This window comes from Malaclemys terrapin, chromosome 6 (genome assembly GCF_027887155.1).
Source record: "Malaclemys terrapin pileata isolate rMalTer1 chromosome 6, rMalTer1.hap1, whole genome shotgun sequence".
Classification (NCBI taxonomy): domain Eukaryota; kingdom Metazoa; phylum Chordata; order Testudines; family Emydidae; genus Malaclemys; species Malaclemys terrapin.
In genome coordinates this window covers 99,901,665-99,922,169 of record NC_071510.1, presented here as the reverse complement: position 1 = coordinate 99,922,169, position 20,505 = coordinate 99,901,665, and the positions used below count along the sequence as shown (strand labels likewise).

At 41.6% G+C, this 20,505-nt stretch overlaps 1 protein-coding gene across 6 annotated transcripts in view; it reads right to left on the bottom strand.

Moving 5' to 3' along the window:
* The window catches only part of PLPP1 (phospholipid phosphatase 1), a 125,166-nt gene that overhangs the window by 40,263 nt on the left and 64,398 nt on the right, over positions 1 to 20,505 (bottom strand). The window lies entirely within an intron of this gene.

Genomic DNA, 20,505 nt, shown 5'->3' with positions numbered 1-20,505 from the left:
TGAGTTCTACCCCACTCCCAGAAAGGGGTTCTTTCATGCAAATTTCTATATTAGGATTTATAACTATAGAATTGATTTAATTATCTAATAGCTACACTGGATTATCTTTGGTGGATTAGCTCCCAAACCAAGACAACTATTTAGGCAGTAATTACCAGTAACAATTCATTTATTAAAACGTAAGTGGAAAAGGAGTGCCTCCTGAAATGTAAATATTCAGGTGGCTTTTTAAAGCAATACGACAAGATTTGTGTTTTATCTCCCACATTAATATGAAAGAGCCATCATTCTCACTTGCATGTTATTAATAAAAGAAGTTTAAATCTAATCCTGTGAAAGAATGACAGAACCTAAAGAACAAATACAGACGCTCCCCGACTTACGCAAGCGTTCAGTTATGGAATGCCTGGCGTAACTCGAATTTTGCATAAGTCTGAAATGTATACCCGACCATTAACCAAAAAAAAAAAAAAAACCCACCTCCTGTTTCTAGCTTACGGCACTTTTTCTGTAAGTGCGGATTTGCGTAAGTTGGGTTTGTGTAACCTGGGGGGCATCTGTACACAATATAATCTGAAAGAAATAGGAAAAACCTGACTGCAGATATCAGGGGAATCCTGAATCAGTCAGTGTGTATTTAGTATATGTGAACTGTCCTGTAAGGGGTGGGGCTCATTTCTCATTTACTTAGTTTTTAGACTAGAGATGATTCATGGCACTGTCAGTATTTTTCAGTTCTTGGAGGGATATTATTGAAAACAGTATCCTAATAGTAATAGTCGTAATATTGAAAATGGTAGGGAAATGGAGATTTTTTTTTCCTGGGGGAGAGGAGGGAAAATGACATATCATTGATTCTTTTACATTTTCAGATATAGTTACCTCCTTTTTTCTATCTAGAATGTGTTAAATTACCAATTTAGGAGTTTTATCACATCCAATCCATGTATTAGTCAAGGGTTTCAAAACCAATTCCACTCATTACTAACCAGATCATTTTTTCTTCTCAACTATAGAAAGCACTCCTTTTACATTTCTTTGCCTATCACAGCTTATACGTAGGCCCTGTCTATGCTTAAAAATGTAGGCTACGAGCCTCAGGAGAGTGAAAAGTCCACACCCCTGAGTGACAATTATGGTAATCTACCCCAGTGTAGACACAGCTAGGTTGTTGGAAGAATGCTTCTACTATTACTATTGCCTGGGAGATGTTCCTATACTGCTGGAAAAACCCCTTCCATCCGTGAAGGCTGTTTTTACGCAAGTATATCTACAGCACCATAGCTACATCAGTATGGTCCCCATAGTGTAAAATATTTCCAGACATATGTCTGGGGCCAAACCACGCACCAACTTATACCCTGTGTAAGCTCAATGGGCAACATCACTGATGAGTCTAGGTAGAATTGGTCTCTGAACAAAACAGGCACCAACTGAAGGTTTTTCTTCCTTCTACTAAACAAAGCCTTTGCCAGGTTTTAACTGAGACCGTTAAAAGGTCTATTCAACATTCCCCTGCGTACAACCTCTCTCTTCCAAAAGCAGCTATCAGAACATTCCGTCTATCAAGCCAGCCAAGTGGTTGAACATTCCAGGCTTCTTCACGATGCTAGTTATGAGTGCTAGCTCACCACAGACAAGTATTCACACATGCAGCAGCAGCACCCCATATCTGAAATATCAGTCTGTTTTTCTTTTTTAAAAACAGTTTAAACTAAATGTAAGTCACTCCAGTAACAGCTCATGCGTCAGGCATAGTAGCTGCCAGGACATATGTTATTGTTTCATGACAACTGGCTTTATATATTTTTGCTAGAGATGTTTATTTCAATAAATCTGATAATACAAACATGGCATTTCTTATTTTGACACTCTCCACTCTGGCTGCCGAGTGTAATGCTGACATCCTTCTTTTGCAATAAGCTAGTTAGTCCACAGAAGGCCACCTAGTAAATGGATCACTTCCAACAAAACACACACTGCTTCACTTAACCAGGAAAGAACGCAATTCTTTTCAATTGGGCAATGCAGGCTCAATGTCACTTATCCACTTCTACCCATTTGAAAAACCCCTCAAAAAAAGCAAAGTCAATTTTACTCTAATTGCTAATTATATCAGAAGTAAGATTTTAGAACACACCGTGCAAAGTACAGTCAGACAAGGTAGTTTTTAATAAGCGATCCATAACCTTTAATCAACTGCTACAGTGTTTTCATAATGCCATCACAATAACTGTGCCATAAGTCTCACATGGTTTGTGTTAAAAGTCAGAGTAAATTTGACAGCTACATTTTCCAAGTTAGCAGTGCAACCAAGTTACAATAACTACTTCAGCCTGTTAATACAAACTCACATTTCACAGAATTGTATTTGAATTGTTCTTCCAAATATAGGAGACTTTTGTAAGGAGCTATTTTAAATACACCTCTACCCCAATATAACACAAATTCGGATATAACGTGGTAAGCAGTGCTCTGGAGGGGCAGGGCTGTGCACTCCGGCAGATCAAAGCAAGTTTGATATAACGCGGTTTCACCTATAACACAATAAGATTTTATGGCTCCCAAGGACAACGTTATATCGGGGTAGAGGTGTATATTTAACCAGTTTTCCCTTATTCACAATAATCAAATCCCTTCAAAATGCTTAGTTTCTAGCTTGACACATTCATTCTCTGAGAGTCAAAAGACCATTTTTAACCTACAAATAGGCTTATCACACATATTCTAAAGAGTTACTTTTTCCTTTCAACCCTGGACACCAATAACAAGGACTGAAACATTCCACATTGTGCAAAACCTCTTCAACCAGGCTTTGCACAAGGAAGTTTCGCAAGGGCTGGGGGAAAATGTAGCTTCCCATTACAAACCCCTATGCAGATGGTATTACTCTGAGGATCTGCACTGCTTCTCCTCCAGTACAGCCCCCAACTCCTGTACAGCTGCAGAGCGCTCTACCTTGGCAGGAGAAGATTTGGGGGTGCTCAAGCAAAATGAAAACTGTACCTAGCTCTAAGTCATTCACAGTAAAACAGTCAGTAATATTTTTAGGGTCCTTTGGCACCTCTGTAGTCTGTTTAACAGAAAACAAGCCCTGAATCAGAGCCACTCTCGGAGCCATTGCAATGAACTCTACTGAGAGCAAATGATCAAAGTATAATTTATTCTAAAGCCTTTTTAACTTCTGTGATCCTACATAGAGATTTTGGGCTTGGAAGATAAAGCTATGGTGTTATGAAAACATTAGCAAATGTAGCCCCAATTTTCAAAGAAGAAATGAAGAGTGATCCTAGCAATTACAGTCCTGTATGTCTGTTTTGTAGCATTAGTAAGATAATGGAATAAAATGCAGAGGAAAAAACATCAACATTACAGGTCCCTTTGAAAGAAGCAGCATGGTTTAGAGAATAAATCTTGCCAGATAAAAAGTTTTGTTCTTTTATGAGCACTACCAAATTAGTGGATGAAGGAACACTGTATGTGTCACGTATTTGAAGTTCAGTAAAGCATTTGATACTATGTCTCACATTTTCTTGGAAACTAAAATTCAGTTAGAGTGGATAGAAATACTCATGTGGATGGAAGGCTGGTTAGGAATCTGAAAAATAGTCAAAGTGAAGTTCATTCTACACACAAAATTGCTGTTCATTTAACTAAAAAAATTTTTAAATCACCAATTAAACTGGTGCAAAATGCCACTAAAAGACATTAAATTGAATTAAGTTGATTCCTTACCAAATTAAGCTAATCCAATATAAACCTGTTTGATTAAAATAGATTTTAGTTAAACCAGAGCAAGTTGTGTGAAGTTCAGCTAGTAGGGTACTGCCAAGATCAGCAATAGAGCTAGTCTAATTCAAGTGTTTTGCACACAATACCAAAAGGAGGAATTGCTAACCCAAGTGAGGACAGAGAAACCATACAAGTGAACACAGAAAGAGTAAAAAGATATGGGCTGAAAACAGAAGATTCAGCTTGGGTGAAAAAAGGGAGGTTGGGGGAAGGGCGGCAAAATAATAGATTATTTTTCCTAGATCTAGCACACACTAAACAAGATCACAGAATACAAAGAACGGAAATGCTAAGATGAAAGGTAATGGAATGCATGTTAAATTTGAATTTTTCATAATATATTGGCCATAAACAAGACAAAAGCAACTTTGGGTTAAATATGCCAGATTTCACATAGCAGGGAACTCTCTATATGACTGGTACACTTGCACCTGCATTACAACTATATTTCCTGGGATCCCATCACCAGAAATATATTGCATGGCAGGGGAGGAACCAAAGACAACTCTGGGGGGAAAAATATTAAACAGACGACCGAATGAACTCATTTAAGGAAGGAGAGGTTAAAGTGCCAGACCTGTATAAATTGGCTAAACGAGGAGTAGTGGGGAGAAAGAAGTCTAAACATATCGAAAGGGCATAAATAAGGAGGAGAAGAGTTTAGTGTGGCACAAGGAAGTTACAACTAGGAGACATGGGATGAATTGAAGGGAAAATACTAGGGCAACCTTCCTGATCTAGAGGTATATTAGACTGATTTAAGGACAGTGATGGAAGCCCCATCACTTGGGAACATTAAACATAGTCCAGTCTAACACACTAGCAAATCTACAACAGGGAACAACCCCACAATGGTAGGGAAGAGGACCAGATGAGCACAGAATGGAAAAATTTAGACAAGACACAAGCTATGCATTGCAGTTTTAATCAAATATTTAAAAAAGCCAAAGACCCCTTACACTAAGCAGGGAATTATCCCTAACATTTTCAAATGGTCAGGACATGATCTAACAAATTATATACTTTAGTCTACATATGTAGAATATCCCACTTTTTTTTTGAAGCTAGAAAGGAGCAAGCAAACTACCATCCAGCAACAAAAATCTAGCTCTATTTTATAAACTCTATTCTCTACTGATATACCATCTACTTACATATATAAGTTCTAAGAACATAAATGGGAGTTCAAGGCTTGTGCATTTTTATATACACAGAGTAGGAGGGACACACAAGAAACAACCTTTACTCCTCCCCATCTGTAGAAAGATCTTTTTTAAAAGAATTCAAAGACAAATAGGGATAGAAAGTGGTTAAAACCACTGATCTAGACTAGGCCCCCTTTCCTCCCTCCCCCCCCCCGACAGGATATTGAGCAACATTAATATTTCTGATAAGTTTTAAACAACCGTGAACACCAGAAAGGATTTCAGGCTTTAAAAGGAGACACAGTAGTGACAGTTAGACTGGAGCCAATGTGTTCTTTCAATAGGGCTTAGATCAATCTCCTCCAGACAAAGAGTTCAGACATGTTACAAACATTGTTTGAAATGTAACCAAGACATAGATGCTTTCAGTTAAAAATCTAGGCATTAAGCAGCTGATACAAATGCTATTCTAACCAGCACACTGCTGCTGGACAGAGGATTATTATTTCACATAAATTCTCTCAAAGATTTCAAATGACATGTAGAAAATATGATGTTAATATATATATTTATTTTTTGTTATAAGGTGAAGTGTGAAGAGTTTTATAAATCATTCCTAATCACATACAGAAAACAGACCATCTGCTTAGCAGTTATCTGCAACTATTCAAAAAAGCTTGGAAGAGTTCTGAAAAGGCATCAATTTTGAAAAAACAGGAGACCCCAAAAAGAGGCAGCCAAAACCAAAAACTATAAATCAAGTCCAGAGCCATATAAATGAGATGAAAAAGGGTAGACAATGCCAGAAGCGCCTCAACTCAGTAAGCTGTAGTTTTGCAGAGGGTTTTTAGGGTAGGTTTGTCATTAGTAATCTTTTCCCCCCACAAAATATGAAATTGAACATGGCTCTAATTTTAGGAAGCTTGGCAGATAGCAGGGATCTTTTAAAGTGTCAAGGTATCTGATGATACAAATATGATAGCTACATATTTGAAGAGCTATTATAAAATCTCTCCCCCGTCCCCCATATTTTATATATATCAAAATCAATCCATCCATCAGGAAAAGTATCATTTCCTGCTAACTCACTTACAGGGCAGAGGGATAGTACGTTCTAGTGAGTCAGGTAATTATCAAATAGAAAAGATTTTGCATTCTGATTAGCCTTCTCTTCCCCTCAATGTTCCCTGCCAAGCCCAAGCAGCCAGGCTCAGCATGTGGGGAATCAGATGCAACCCTTCCCCAACATCACAGAGTGGACATGAATCTGCTGCTAAGTATCACAATAATGAGTGCTATACGGTTTGTCTTCACTGTAGAAGTAACTCTTACTCACATGTTGCCCCAACACAGCTCCCATCCACACACAAGAGCCTCTGACCTGAGTCTGGTGATGCTTTACATGTGGGCTAGTCAGCCAATCCTGGGGCTAGGATACAGCCAATATGCTGTTTACACTCAGGCTGGTAAACATGCCCACTTTTCAGCAAGGATGCAGGCTACACCACCTGAGTGCTAACAGTCTTCCAAACGTCCCAAGTGCCCAAAAGTTCTCCCACAATTCACTGGCTCAGCTTCCTGCAGCACTAAGGACCATGGAATGTGACCGCAGAAGTCATAACTTCTGACATGAGAGAGTACAGCACAAGTATGGATACAGTTGAGTGGAATCACTCAAGCATGGCTTTGTAGCATGGCTGCCCACACTGGGGTGACCATCACTCAAGTTACCTCTGCATTGAAGACTTATCTTTCGGCTATGTCTATACTGCACACCAGTTGTACCAGCGTACATGTAGCTACATGTCACAGAGAAAAACGGACTGTGTTCACACAGTGGTGTGTAGCTACATGCGTAGTGAAAGGCTATGGCGGGAGGACGCAACAGAGGGAAGAGACTTTGGCAGCACGACAATACGGCTACAAATATCAGTACAGACAGGGAAGGCACTGCTTGGGGGAATAGAGAGTGGTGTACACCCACAGAGTTTAGGTGAGTCTTTCCTCTACTCTCTTCAGCAATGCCTCACCATCTATACGTTGTGCTAGAGGGGCGTGTCGTGCATCTACTCTACATGCCACCAAAAGGCGTGTGTAGTGCAGATGCACCAGTACGAATAGCTAACAGTTGCCCCCATGGTGCAGCAGCTCCCACCTGTCAATTCATGGTACTGCGCTGCAGAAACAGCTTCTGCTGCTCCTGGTTCTCCCACTCTGAGGTGAACGGTTGGTTGGTGGATCTACATGTCAGAAGGCGGTAGTTAAGTGTCAGGATTATGCCAAACAGCTCCAGAAAAAGGATCACCCACCCCTTCAACAATCAAAAACAAAAAAGTCGCCACCACAATATTGTTAAACAAGTACATGGGGGGGGGGGGGGAGAGGAAGTGTCTTGGTTTTTTTTGTTTGTTTTAATGAAAAAATATAAACTAAAGAAACTGCCAGACTGACTCAGACAATCAATCCATCTAGTCTAGTGTTGTCTCATTAATACTGGCCAGTACCAGCTACGTCAGGAAGAATAAATCTTGCAGTTATGGTTAACCTACCCCCAGAAAAAATTTCATCCAAACCACTCCTGCCATAGTTAGAGGTTGGCCCCAAGCTTAAGAGTTTATATCCCTTCAAAACTTCAACTGTGTGTGTTTAATCTTTACTTTCACAACTCTGGATATTCTTGTTATCCACACGTCTAGTACTTTTTGAACTTTGGTATCACTGAGACCAAGAGCTTAATATGTTGCAATGAATTCCTCAGTCTAAATGCAAGCAGTGTGATAATGTAGCAAATTCAAAATTGACAAATGAAAATACATTTCAAATTCATTAAATATCCCCTTGTTCTTGTATTATGAGGGTGAATTAGAAGTTCCAGGTCTACCTTCTCTATGCCACTCGCCCTTTTGTATATTTGATCATGTTCTGTCTTATCCATCTTTTCTCTAGCAATTATGCAGTAAATTTGATAAGCCAAGCATTTAAAAATAATATCAAAAGTCTAGAAGAGACCAAATGCTAAGCCCTTATATGCCTCAGATGAGTTATATTTTTATAGTTAGTCTTCACAACACCCCTATGAGTTAGGCAAGTATTATCCCCATATTACAGATTAGGAAAAGGGGATCAAAAGGTTACATGACTATGGCCGGAGTGTCCATGTTAGAGCAAAGATTAGCACTCAAAAGCTCTCATGTGCCAATCCCATGCTCAGGCAACACTTCCTAGATGTGTGAAACAGCTAGTAACAATGGTAGTAGAAGACAAAATCAAAACATTTTCTTCTGATTCAGCAGTCCAAAGATTGTGTTCCATCAGCATTACATGGAATTTCAGTCGCCAATCAGATTAGTGTGGGGATGGCCATTTTATAGTCAATGTTTTGACACAGCATTTCCAATGTTTCTGTTTGGGGAACATACAATGTGTGCAGATTCCCACATTTTAGCTGCAGAGCATTTCCCCTGCTTCCAGGACAGGAAGTCTGCTAATTAAGAAAATTTCAATAGGAGACATTTTTGCTAAAGACTAACTTGACCAACCGCATCCATAAGTTGTTTCCAAATGGTTTTCAGGGGGCCTCTGAATGCAAGTGGTACTTGTGCCGAATTCTAATGGACTGAGAACATATTAACCTGTTAAACAACCACAGCATAAGCCGGTTTTCACATTTTCCAGTAAGCCTGTCATTTATCTGTATTTATAGAAAGTCAGAAATAGGTTTATGAGAAGATATAGATGCCTTTTAGTTGTACTGCAACTCTTTAATTACACCAGAATAAAAAAAGGCAAGACAAACGAACATAAATGGCATATTGCAGTTAAAAACTATATCATATATTGAAGGTATTATAAAGCTTAACGTATACCTACAGAGTTCCACACTGGAGTCTGGATTACACCAAAGACAGCCCCAAACCAAAGGCCAAATGACTGCAAGCAGCAGCATTCCTTAGGAGGCTGTTCTGAGTCTCTTAACTAAACTGTTCACAAAGTGCTGCTGGACATAATTTTCATGACTAAGGACCAAATAACTAAGTCAATGGAGGCACTTATTCCAGGGATGGGTCTGGCTCCAGATTTCAAAACTGCATCTTGGATTTGTTATAGTTTAAGAGCTCCATGTATTCCCATTTCCATTTGCTGCTAGTGAATCACTGTTTCAGCAGTAAAAATTAACACTGATGGGTTCATATGGCTTGGTGCCATGATCCATTACAACCTAGGTAGGAAAATTTTAATAAGGGGCTGGGTAACTGCTACAAGTCACTTCTTCCTTCCAAACTCACTCCTATCAAACATTACATATGTGTGTCCAAGACTAGCAACATTATCACCCACATAACAGTGACGAACAGGTTAAATCCACAGGAAGAATCCATAGGATTGAGAAGTTCCAAACCAATTAAGTTACACCTTGAATAAGAAAGGAAAGCAGAAGAGTTCTCTCTCTCCTCCCTCCCCTCTATTGTGTGGGGCTAATAAAAAACCTCACTATTTCGTAAAGTAACATTTTATTGCTTTCACAGCCTGTTCCTCAAGTCCTGAAGAGCCTGTGTGTGAGTGCCTTTGCCATACCTAATGGATGAACTAATTAAAAACTAGTTCTAGATTATTGCTTCAGACCCAGTTATCTAAAATCTATGTAAAAAGCTACAGGATTTTAGAGTGCACAGTTTCATCACTGCTCAATTTATCATCTACCCCAGAAAGTTTCACAACCACTCAAGGAAATTTTGCATTAGATTGATAAGTACAGCTATTGTTTGAGACGCTTCCTCAACTTTTTATTGTTAAGGACTGGGTTGTAACTTTGGAGGCCGCATATATTACCAACATGCAAACTGCAGCATGGAGACTCTGCACAATATAAAAAGCATCTGTATCCAGTTATATGAAGGAGGATAAAGAAGACAGCAGAAGAACATGGGTGGAATTAAAAAATTGCCAAGTAATGGACTTCATACAATACCTAAAAATTTCATCAAGTTACCAAGACTGCTCAGACATGCAACATTACATAAAGCTCATTTACAGGATCACAAAGCCTTCTGCTAGCATTAAGAGACAATAGCAGGAAAAGGCTGTTCTGCTCAACATGCCATTTGGATTTGGTTCATCTAATCTCAGCCTTGCTGCTTTTTCATCCATCATGTTTCTTAATCCTTCACTAGAACACAGATGCCACTTAAACAATCACATACCATGTTAGTGACCATTCTTTTGCACATTATTAAAACCAAGTAGCGCTCGGGACCATAATCAAAGTCTTGACTGCAACTTAGCCTTCTCAACTACCAAGGTAGTAGTAACTGACTGCTATTCCACCCCCATATTGATTTCAACATTTGCAAAACTTTATGGTAGTAGAAAGGTTACATGCTTATAAAACTGACAGTGATTGTGAATACATAGTTACTTGATCTGTATTTCGTGATTATGCAGATGGTCTGCTCATCGACACCTAAGCTGCACCCTGCTACTCAGCAGGAGAGGATTTCACATTGATCCCTAAAATCTTCCAAGTTATTATACCAGATCCAGTCAACATAGGTAGTTCATCAATCGTTTTAATTATTGATTTCAGCATCTACCTATAATTGCAGTATGCTAGGTAATTAAACCTCCCACTCAACTACCATTACAACATGTTTCTCATCTTATTGGCAGTCTCAGTGTTTATGCCAAGTGTTGTGCAAGAACTATCATATATGTAGCAGAGCTGATCAAGTGATTTGAGTTATTTTAAGAAGACAGGCTCCAGAGGAGAGAAATAGTGAACACGAAGAAAGGTTGGTTTTTGTTTTTGTGTGTGTGTGTGTGTGGGGGGGGGGGGGTTAAGTTTTCCAAACGTTTCTGCTGATCAGGGAGTTGGCAAAATGTCCATTCTGCAACTCCTAAAATTGGATCCAAAAATCTGATTTTTATGGCAAAATTTGATAATATTTTGGCACCATAAAACAGTGCAATGCTTCCATCAGTAACACAAGTGCCAGCTCTACAGCCTGGTTATTTTTCTCAGTTTAGAGCTATGGGTAAAGCTAAAGCGCTCTAATGCTTTTCAAAAGAGTCCACAGAGCCCTCTGCATGCATGACATTCTCAGCTGAGCAATTACCTGTTATGCTCTGGTTTAAATTGAGACACTGGTCACAATTCTATAGTTAAGTTTATTGAGTTTTTCCACCTAAATCAGTCATTGCTGTGTTTGATTTAGTCATCTCTGTGATCACAAAGATTACAAGACTACCATATTCCTGTGCTGTCTGAAGGCATTGTTCCTACACTGCCCATCTTCTACAGTTATAGGAGAAGCCCTTTAGGAAGCTGAACTGGTCACAAATGCCATAAGTAACACAGCACTTCATCTTCCCAGTCAGATTTGGCACGCCATTTAGTTAAACAATGCTGTAGAAACATCTCTGGAGACATTTTTGATGCATGATGCAGTTAGATGCTGCCAGATTGGATAAGTAAACTATTTTGTTATGCTTGAATGATTAAGTGCAGTATGAACTCTGACAGAATTGCAAAACTAAATTTCAAAAACTAAAGTGTATTGCTACTAAGTTGTTTGTCTTTTGATAAACAATATTCTACCTTTAAATCAGAGACCTATTTTCCACTCACTGACAATTCAGAACGCCAAACTCTGCTCTGTATTAAATGAAATTCTATCCTCTCCTGGCTTCTGCATAAAACAGTTTCCAAAATAGAGAGAGGATACTGCCTCAGTAGCAAAGTGTTGTATAAGATAAGATATTTGAGACAGACCATTAACACTATGCAACAGAAAAGTAATCAGATCCTGTATAACCCATACACATATACATCAGGGCTGAACGTCTGTACCATTAGACACTCAAAATTCCCCCATAAACCATAGTACTACTAAGTACGAGTTAAATACAACTTAAAGCGTTCAAAAGGATTTCCAACTCAAAGGAACCTATGTAGATGGGTTCCCGGATGTTCTTCCAGTCTAATAGACCAAAATTGGCTTTCTGATACACATGCACAGCTCTGATAAACTTTTATGGGTGTTGTGTGTGCACATAACAGTGGGCAAAGTTTGGCCATGTGTTGAAACATCTATAGATATGCCAAAACAACAGGTTCATGACAAAAGTTGAAACATTAAAAACTCCTGGCAAGTGTACAGCAAAGGATAATGCCTCATTTCAAACACACACTATCAAAGTCAGTAATATGTAAAATGCTATTCTCTGTGGACTGCTCTACCATTTTTTTGTAAGTTGAGAATTTTGTTCGTGTTCAGATACAAGTACTTATGAACAAGATTATTAAAGGGGTAAAATGTATTAATACCTGATTTATTTGAACTCTTATTCCATTTCCCCAAATAGCATTTATGAGTTGTGATATTAATCTGTACATTTCTGGCATTAATATAGTGCCTGGAAGCCCATCATGCTAGGACACTGTCCAGAGAACTAAAAGACAGTCCCTGCTTTTAATTTGCACAAATGCTGGATACTAACACTGGAGGGAAGTGGTACACAAGCCTTCACAATTTAGAGATAAGTATGCTCAGATGCATTTATTAATGCACTAGTCTCACACACTTCAGCTCACAAGCCTTAATACCCAGACTGAAGTTGCACAATTCTACTTTGAATTCTAACACAGAATGACCAGCGATGAACACAACCAATTCCTGGCAATCACATGACAGTGAACAAATTCTTAATTGCAACATCACCTTAATGGAGCTATATTAGGGTATGTCTACACTATGGGATTAATCCGAATGTACATAATTTGAATTTTGGAAACAGATTGTATAAAGTCAAATGTATGCGGACACACTAAGTACATTAATTCGGCTGTGTGCGCCCACGTACCAGGGCTAGCGTCGATTTCCGGAGCGTTGCACTGTGGGTAGCTATCCGATAGCTATCCCATAGTTCCCGCAGTCTCCCCCGCCCATTGGAATTCTGGGTTGAGATCCCAGTGCCTGATGGGGCAAAAAACATTGTCGCAGGTGGTTCTGGGTACAGCCTCAACCCTCCCTCCATGAAAGCAATGGCAGACAACCATTTCGTGCCTTTTTTCCTGGGTGAACACTGCAGATTCCATACCATGGCAAGCATGGAGCTCAGTTCAAGACAGCAGTCATGAACATTGTAAACACCTCGCGCGTTCTCGTGCAGTTTATGCTGAGCCAGGACCAGAAAAACGAGGCGAGGAGGCGGCGGCAATGGCAGTGCAGTGACAAGCGTAATGAGGACATGGACATGGACACAGAATTCTCTCAAACTGCGGGCCCCAGTGCTTTGGAGATCATATTGTTAATGGGGCAGGTTCTATCCATGGAATGCCAATTCTGGGCCCGGGAAACAAGCACAGACTGGTGGGACCGCATAGTGTTGCGGGTGTGGGACGATTCCCAGTGGCTGCGAAACTTTTGCATGCGTAAGGGCACTTGCATGGAACTTTGTGACTCGCTGTTCCCTGCCCTGAAATGCCAGAATACCAAGATGAGAGCAGCCCTCACAGTTGAGAAGTGAGTGGCGATAGCCCTGTGGAAGCTTGCAACGCCAGACAGCTACCAGTCAGTCGGGAATCAATTTGGAGTGGGCAAATCTACTGTGGGGGCTGCTGTGATGCAAGTAGCCAAAGCAATCACTGAGGTGCTGCTACAAAAGGTAGTGACTCCGGGAAATGTGCAGGTCATAGTGGATGGCTTTGCTGCAATGGGATTCCCTAACTGTGGTGGGGCGATAGATGGAACCCATATCCCTATCTTGGCACCGGAGCACCAGGGTACCCAGTACATAAACCGCAAGGGGTACTTTTCAATGGTGCTGCAAGCACTGGTGGATCACAAGGGACGTTTCACCAACATCAACGTGGGCTGGCCGGGAAGGGTTCATGATGCTCGCGTCTTCAGGAACACTACTCTGTTTAAACGGCTGCAGCAAGGGACTTACTTCCCGGACCAGAAAATAACCATTGGGGATGTTGAAATGCCAATAGTTATTCTTGGGGACCCAGCCTACCCCTTAATACCATGGCTCACGAAGCCATACACAGGCAGCCTGGACAGGAGTCAGGAGCTGTTCAACTACAGGCTGAGCAAGTGCAGAATGGTGGTAGAATGTGCATTTGGCCATTTAAAAGGTCGCTGGCGATCGTTACTGACTCACTCAGACCTCAGCCAAACCAATATCCCCATTGTTATTTCTGCTTGCTGTGTGCTCCACAATCTCTGTGAAAGTAAGGGGGAGACCTTTATGGCGGGATGGGAGGCTGAGACAAATCGCCTGGCTGCTGATTACGCGTAGCCAGACACCAGGGCGATTAGAAGAGCACATCAGGAAGCTCTGTGCATCAGAGAAGCTTTGAAAACCAGTTTCATGACTGGCCAGGCTACAGTGTGAAATTTGTTTGTTTCTCCTTCATGAAAACCTACCCCCTTTATTGACTCGTTCTCTGTAAGGAACCCACCCTCTCCCTTCCCCCAGCTTGCTTTCAAAGGAAATAAAGTTACTATCGTTTAAAAATCATTTATTCTTTATTAATTGATTATAAAAAAAGAGGGCGAGAACCCGGGTGGGGTTTGGGAGGAGGATCGGCGGGAAGGAAAAAGCCACTAAGTTAAAAAAATGACAGCCTTTTGCTTGGACTGTCCACTGGGGTGGAATGGGAGGGTGTACGGAGCCTCCCCCCGCGTTCTTACAGGTCTGGGTAAGGAGGCTATGGAACATGGTGAGGGGGGAGGGTCGTTATACAGGGGCTGTAGCAGCACTCTGTTATCCTGCTGCCGTTCTTGAAGCTCCACCAGACGCTGGAGCATGTCTGTTTGCTCACGCAGCAGCCCCAGCGTTGCATCCTGCCACCTCTGATCTCGAGCGTCTCTCCTCTCCTCATGTTGGTCCCTCCTGTCCTCACGTTCACTGGCTTCTTTCCTATACTTTGAAACCGTGTCCTTCCACTCATTCAGATGAGCTCTTTCACTGCGGGTGGATTCCATGATTTCTGCGAACATCTCGTCTCGTGTCTTCTTTTTCCGACGCCTTATCTGAGATAGCCTTCAGAACAGAGGAGGGAGGCTTGAAGAATTTGCAGCTGCTGGAGGGAGGGAAAAAAAGGAGAGAATTTTTTAAAAAGATACATTTTGCAGAACAATGCTTATACTCTTTCATGGTGGCCAACACTATTCACATTACATAGCACATGTGATTTCTGTGCAAGGTCACATTTTGCCTCTTAATATTGAGTGCCTGTGGCTTTGCTGCTAGAGATCACAGACGCAGGTCCGGGCAACAGAATTCGGCTTGCATGCAGCCATGGTAAGCCATTGTCTTTCGGCTTCTGCGCCCTCCTTTCCCACATACCAAACAAAACCCGTTGAGTGCTGCGGTTTTCCTGTTAACCTTCAGCAGCAGAAAACAAACCAACCCCCACCATCCAATTCTCTGGATGATCACTTTATCCCTCCCCCCACCACGTGGTTGGTATCAGGGAAGATCCCTGCAGGAACCAAACTAACACCCCCCACCCTGCCATGAATTCTCTGGGATGATCGCTTTACCCCCCTCCCACCACCGCATGGCTGGTATCAGTGAAGATCCCTGCTAGCCAAACTCGAAAAGCTCTGGGCCAATTCTCCGTCCTGTCCCGTTCTCCCCCCCGGCCCCCCGCACACTTGGCTAACTGCAGGGAAGGATTTCTTTTCAGCCACAGGCTAACATCCCAGTAGGAACAGCCACCTTTGCTTGAATGCCAGCAAAACACCGGGACCATATGCTGCCAGGCTTTGTCATGCAATGATACCAGATTACTTGCTGCAAGCATGGCGCGGTCAAGTGTCCTACCGTGGAGGACGGAATAAGACTGCACTGCCCAGAAACCTTGTGGCAAGGCTTTTGGAGTACCTCTAGGAGAGCTTCATGGAGATGTCCCTGGAGGATTTCCGCTCCATCCCAGACACGTTAACAGACTTTTCCAGTAGCTGTACTGGCCGCGAATGCATCCCAAGTCCTCAGGGCAAAGTAATCATTAAAAAACGCTTGCTTTTAAAACAAGTTTCATATTTTAAAAAGGTAAACTCACCTGAGGTCCCTTCCATGGGGTCGTGGTCTTGGATACTGGCTTGGGAGGGTACTCAGTGAGGCGGAGAAAAAGATCCTGGCTATTGGGGGAGAACGGAGTGCTGGGTGCTCTCTGCAAGCTCGTCCTCCTCCTCTTCTTCCCCGTCCGCAGAATCCTCAGGAGTAGCTGATGAGATTATCCCCGCCTCGGAATCCACGGTCAGAGGTGGGGTAGTGGTGGCGGCCCCCCCAGAACTGCATGCAGCTCGGCGTAGAAGCGGCATGTCCGGGGCTCTGACCCAGAGCGACGGTTTCCCTCCTTTGTTTTTTGATAGGTTTGTCTGAGCTCCTTGACTTTCACGCAGCACTGATCTGAGTCCCTATTGTGGCCTCCCTCCATCATGCCCTTGGAGATTTTTTCAAAAGTTTTGGCATTTCATCTTTTTGAACGAAGTTCTGCTAGCACTGAATCCTCTCCCCATATAGCGATCGGATCCAGTACCTCCCATACGGTCCATGCTGGTGCTCTTTTTCGATTATCAGCCTGCATGGTTACCTGTGCTGATGAGCTGAGCTATCTGTGGTCACCTGTGCTCTCCACGGTGGGCAAACAGGAAATAAAATTCAAATGTTCACAGGGTTTTTCCTGTCTATCTGGCCAGTGCATCCGAGTTCAGATTGCTGTCCAGAGCGGTCACAATGGTGCACTGTGTGATAGCTCCCGGAGGCCAATACCATTGAATTGTGGCCACACTAACCCCAATTCGAAATGACAATATCGATTTTGGCGCTACTCCACTCGTCGGGGTGGAGTACAGAAATCGATTTTAAGAGCCCTTTATTTCGAAATAAATGGCTTCGTTGTGTGAACGGGTGCAGAGTTAATTCGATTTAATGCTACTAAATCGAAATTAAAGTTATAGCGTAGACCAGGCCTTAGCTAAACACATAACTGTAGTGGTGAGGTCCACTGTGACCACGGAACAAGGCTCTGCAACAGGACTGGGACAAGTGGGTGCCAGTACCCAGATGTATGCGGTTTCTCAGTCCCCCTTCCAACATCCATGCCCTCCCCATTAAAGGCAGCTGTGTGTAAGCCAGGCAGTGCGAGTCAAGGGCTACAAAGCCAGAGGCAGCATCGGAGAACATAAAACTGCTGCTAAGATCCAGCATTCCAGCTTTATATAGGAGTTGTAATGAAGAAGCAAAACTGTATTTTGAATTTATTTTTTTTTAAATAAAGTTTCTTTATGTTGGAATTTCATGCTATAAAAAAGGCCCATGAGTGTAACCTCTGACTAGTTGTGTATTTAGGGGCTTCAAAAACTTTAGTATCCCTGTGAAAGGGTATAAAATTAGCAATTTAAAAATCTTAAAGACTCTGAAAGGGCAGCCCTAATGAGGAAGAAAGTATTCCAGAAAAACTAAATTGTGCCCTTGAAATAATCCATGTTTGATATGGATTTTTGTGAACTAGGCTTAAATTGGGGTACCTATGCCCCAATTCAAGAGCAAAAGAAAATATGGAACCACAACAGCTTCTCCATAAAGTAGTACATTTTGCACTCCCAGAGCAGACAAAGATAAATCAGCCAGTTCAAGTATTCAGACTTGGTTCATGCGCGTTCAAAGGGTTGAAACAAACATTAGGTACCTTCAAAAACAACGAAGAGTCTGGTGGCACCTTAAAGACTAACAGATTTATTTGGGCATAAGCTTTCGTGAGTAAAAACCTCACTTCTTCGGATGCATAGAGTGAAAGTTACAGATGCAGGCATTATATACTGACACATGGAGAGCAGGGAGTTAGGTACCTTGTGTGTTAACTACTGCACTAATTGGTAGGTCATCTGCATTTCAACTCACAGCCCTTCCCTCCATGATCTGTTTTCAATGTATAATTAACTTAATTTTAGCTATGGCAATGTGTTTCATTTGTTGAAAGGATGGGTCTGTCACAAACCCAGCGCTTCCTTACAAGTGCCACATTTGGAATTTCATGATTACATCCTCCATGGGAACCAAGATGTCTGAGTTCTGCACTCCCAGCTTCGCCACTAACCCAATGTGTTAACAAAAAGGGGTGTGGGAGGAATCCCAGAGGAAGTCTGTGCCTCAAGTTTTCCTCATTTGTACACTGGAAATAACACCTACCTATCCCAAAGGGATAGCAAGAGTTAGTGTTTATAAAGGTCCTGGGATGAATTCAAAAGCACGTCTCCACAAAATGTTTATGTTATAGTCAGAAGCACATATATAAACTATAGCTGCATTTGCTAGTTTAATGTACCGTATCAAATTTTAAATGCAAAACAGCTTTATTGTTATGTGTATGTTTCCTTATATACTAAAATATGAGAAAAATATGCTTTGATTAGTTGAGCTTATTCATAAACTAGGTCTTCATCTTATTTTCTTTTTAAAAGTTACTCTTCCTTCTGCTCCTATTCACCCACACTTTAGTTGTGAAAAGTGGCATGCAGCTAATTCCTCAAGTTAAAAAAAATATTCAGGAGAGTGTGTTCCTGCAGGCACTTCTAATAAAATTTTCCTGAATGCATTTTAATTTTTACAAAAACTGGAACCGGGCTTATATCTTGATGCGAATATCATCCTCTGGATGAGCTAATTTCCATTGCGGTTGGGGGAGGGGGAGAAACATGGCAATTTTGATGTAGCCCTCTACAGATCTCAGGTTGCTCGAATTTGGAGGGGTGAACACAAGCCCTCCAGGAAAAGGCTGGTGGACAAGAGGGGATGAGGAGCAAATGCCACAAACCAACACCTTCTACCCCAGGTCCATTCCCACCCACCTCACTCTGATTCTTCTCTATTCAGGATAGCAGAGGGCACCATTGAGTACCAAGTGTCAATGTGAAAGAAAAATCATCAATGCACAGAAGAATGAAGATTTATGGCTCCTCTAATTACAAGAAGTTGTACAGTTTTAACTGTGCCAGTGTTAAAACAATACAACCTTCTTAGTGTGGGCAAAGTTCTACAGTATAAAGGTGCTTACACCGACAGTTATTCACACACAGGAAGGGGAATAAGTGCCACCTGTATAAAGTACCTTTATATTGATACAGCTGCATCCATACTAGGGGTTGTGCCAGTATAACTAGACTGGTATACACACACACACACACACACACGTTATACTAGTACAAAAATTGGCGTTTAGACCAGGCTTCAGGTTTCCAGCTAAGAAACAACTGAAGAGCTGAGGTCAATGGAAATTACAATCAGGGCAGAAGAAGAAAAAAAAATTGTTTTTTGTATGCTAAAACTTTTTCACAGAACAGAGGAAGTGGACCAAAAGTAATCTATTGTTTTAAAGTATTTAGCATTACTTGTTGCCAGCCTGGTAAAATGTCAGCGGCATCTGACTCTGCTATGGAACAGGTTTTTTTTGTTTGTTTGTTTGTTTTTTTAACAAGGACTTCAGGATTCCTGCTACCGCCAGCGAAAGAGAGAGACATAATGGGATTGACAAGATTGAACACTAGGAGAGGATGTGCTGACCCCAATACTTTCTTGCTCCACTGATTGGCAGATAAAGAGCAAGATTAATGCCAGTGGCACAAAAGACTGTCAGTTTTAGGAAGAAAGGCACTGCAATAGCAGTCAGATGAAACAATAGAAATTAGGGAGGAACAATGAGTTACAGAACAAAGGGCTGGGCATTTACCAGGACTACATACCCTCACAGCAGCATGGTGTAGTGATCCAAGCACATGACTTGAGGCCAGGAGCTCCTGCATTTTGATGCCAACACTGAGAATAGCCACCCATTAAGGCCTTGGACAAGTCATTTATCCTCTCAGCCTTTGTTCCTCCCACATCTCTAAAATGATAGTACTCATCTTGTGGGGATGCAAGGAGATTAACTAATGAGAGCCCAGTGATTAAAAGTGCTAAGTGTTATTAGCCCCACACCTAGCAAAGAGAAAATGTAGAAACTACCTTTGACAGCTTAATGGCAGTTTAACAGAGAGCTCATTTTGCTTGGTCACACTGATTTGCACAGCAAGTATGTCCAGCTATTCTGTCAAAGAGTAAAACCCGCCTTTGCAATACCTCAGTTAAAATAACTAGCCTATTGACTGCTAGTTACCAATGATGATTTTATACCTTCTACCTCAACTATATCTTGAAAATTAAGGCAGAGGCGGACACCAAGATACTGCCCCTCCTTAGTCTACATAGGACAGGTCTTAAAAGTATTATAGGAAATGGGCACGAAGCAGAGTTTCTATTCTTATTGTGGCTAGACAACCATGTTTAACTGTATTCAGACATGTTCTAGCCTCCAGCCAGACCCTGGGATGCAGTGTAGGTGCTTTAGGCACACCACCTACTTATTCTGAATCTGAAGCAAGTTACAAGACAGTTGCACCAGTTTAGCCAAGCCTATGAAGTAGCTTTTACACACACCATCATCCCTCTCTGCTGCCAGGATATGGGCATAGCTAGGGGTAAGAGAATTTTACCAGGACTTCCCCATACCCATATG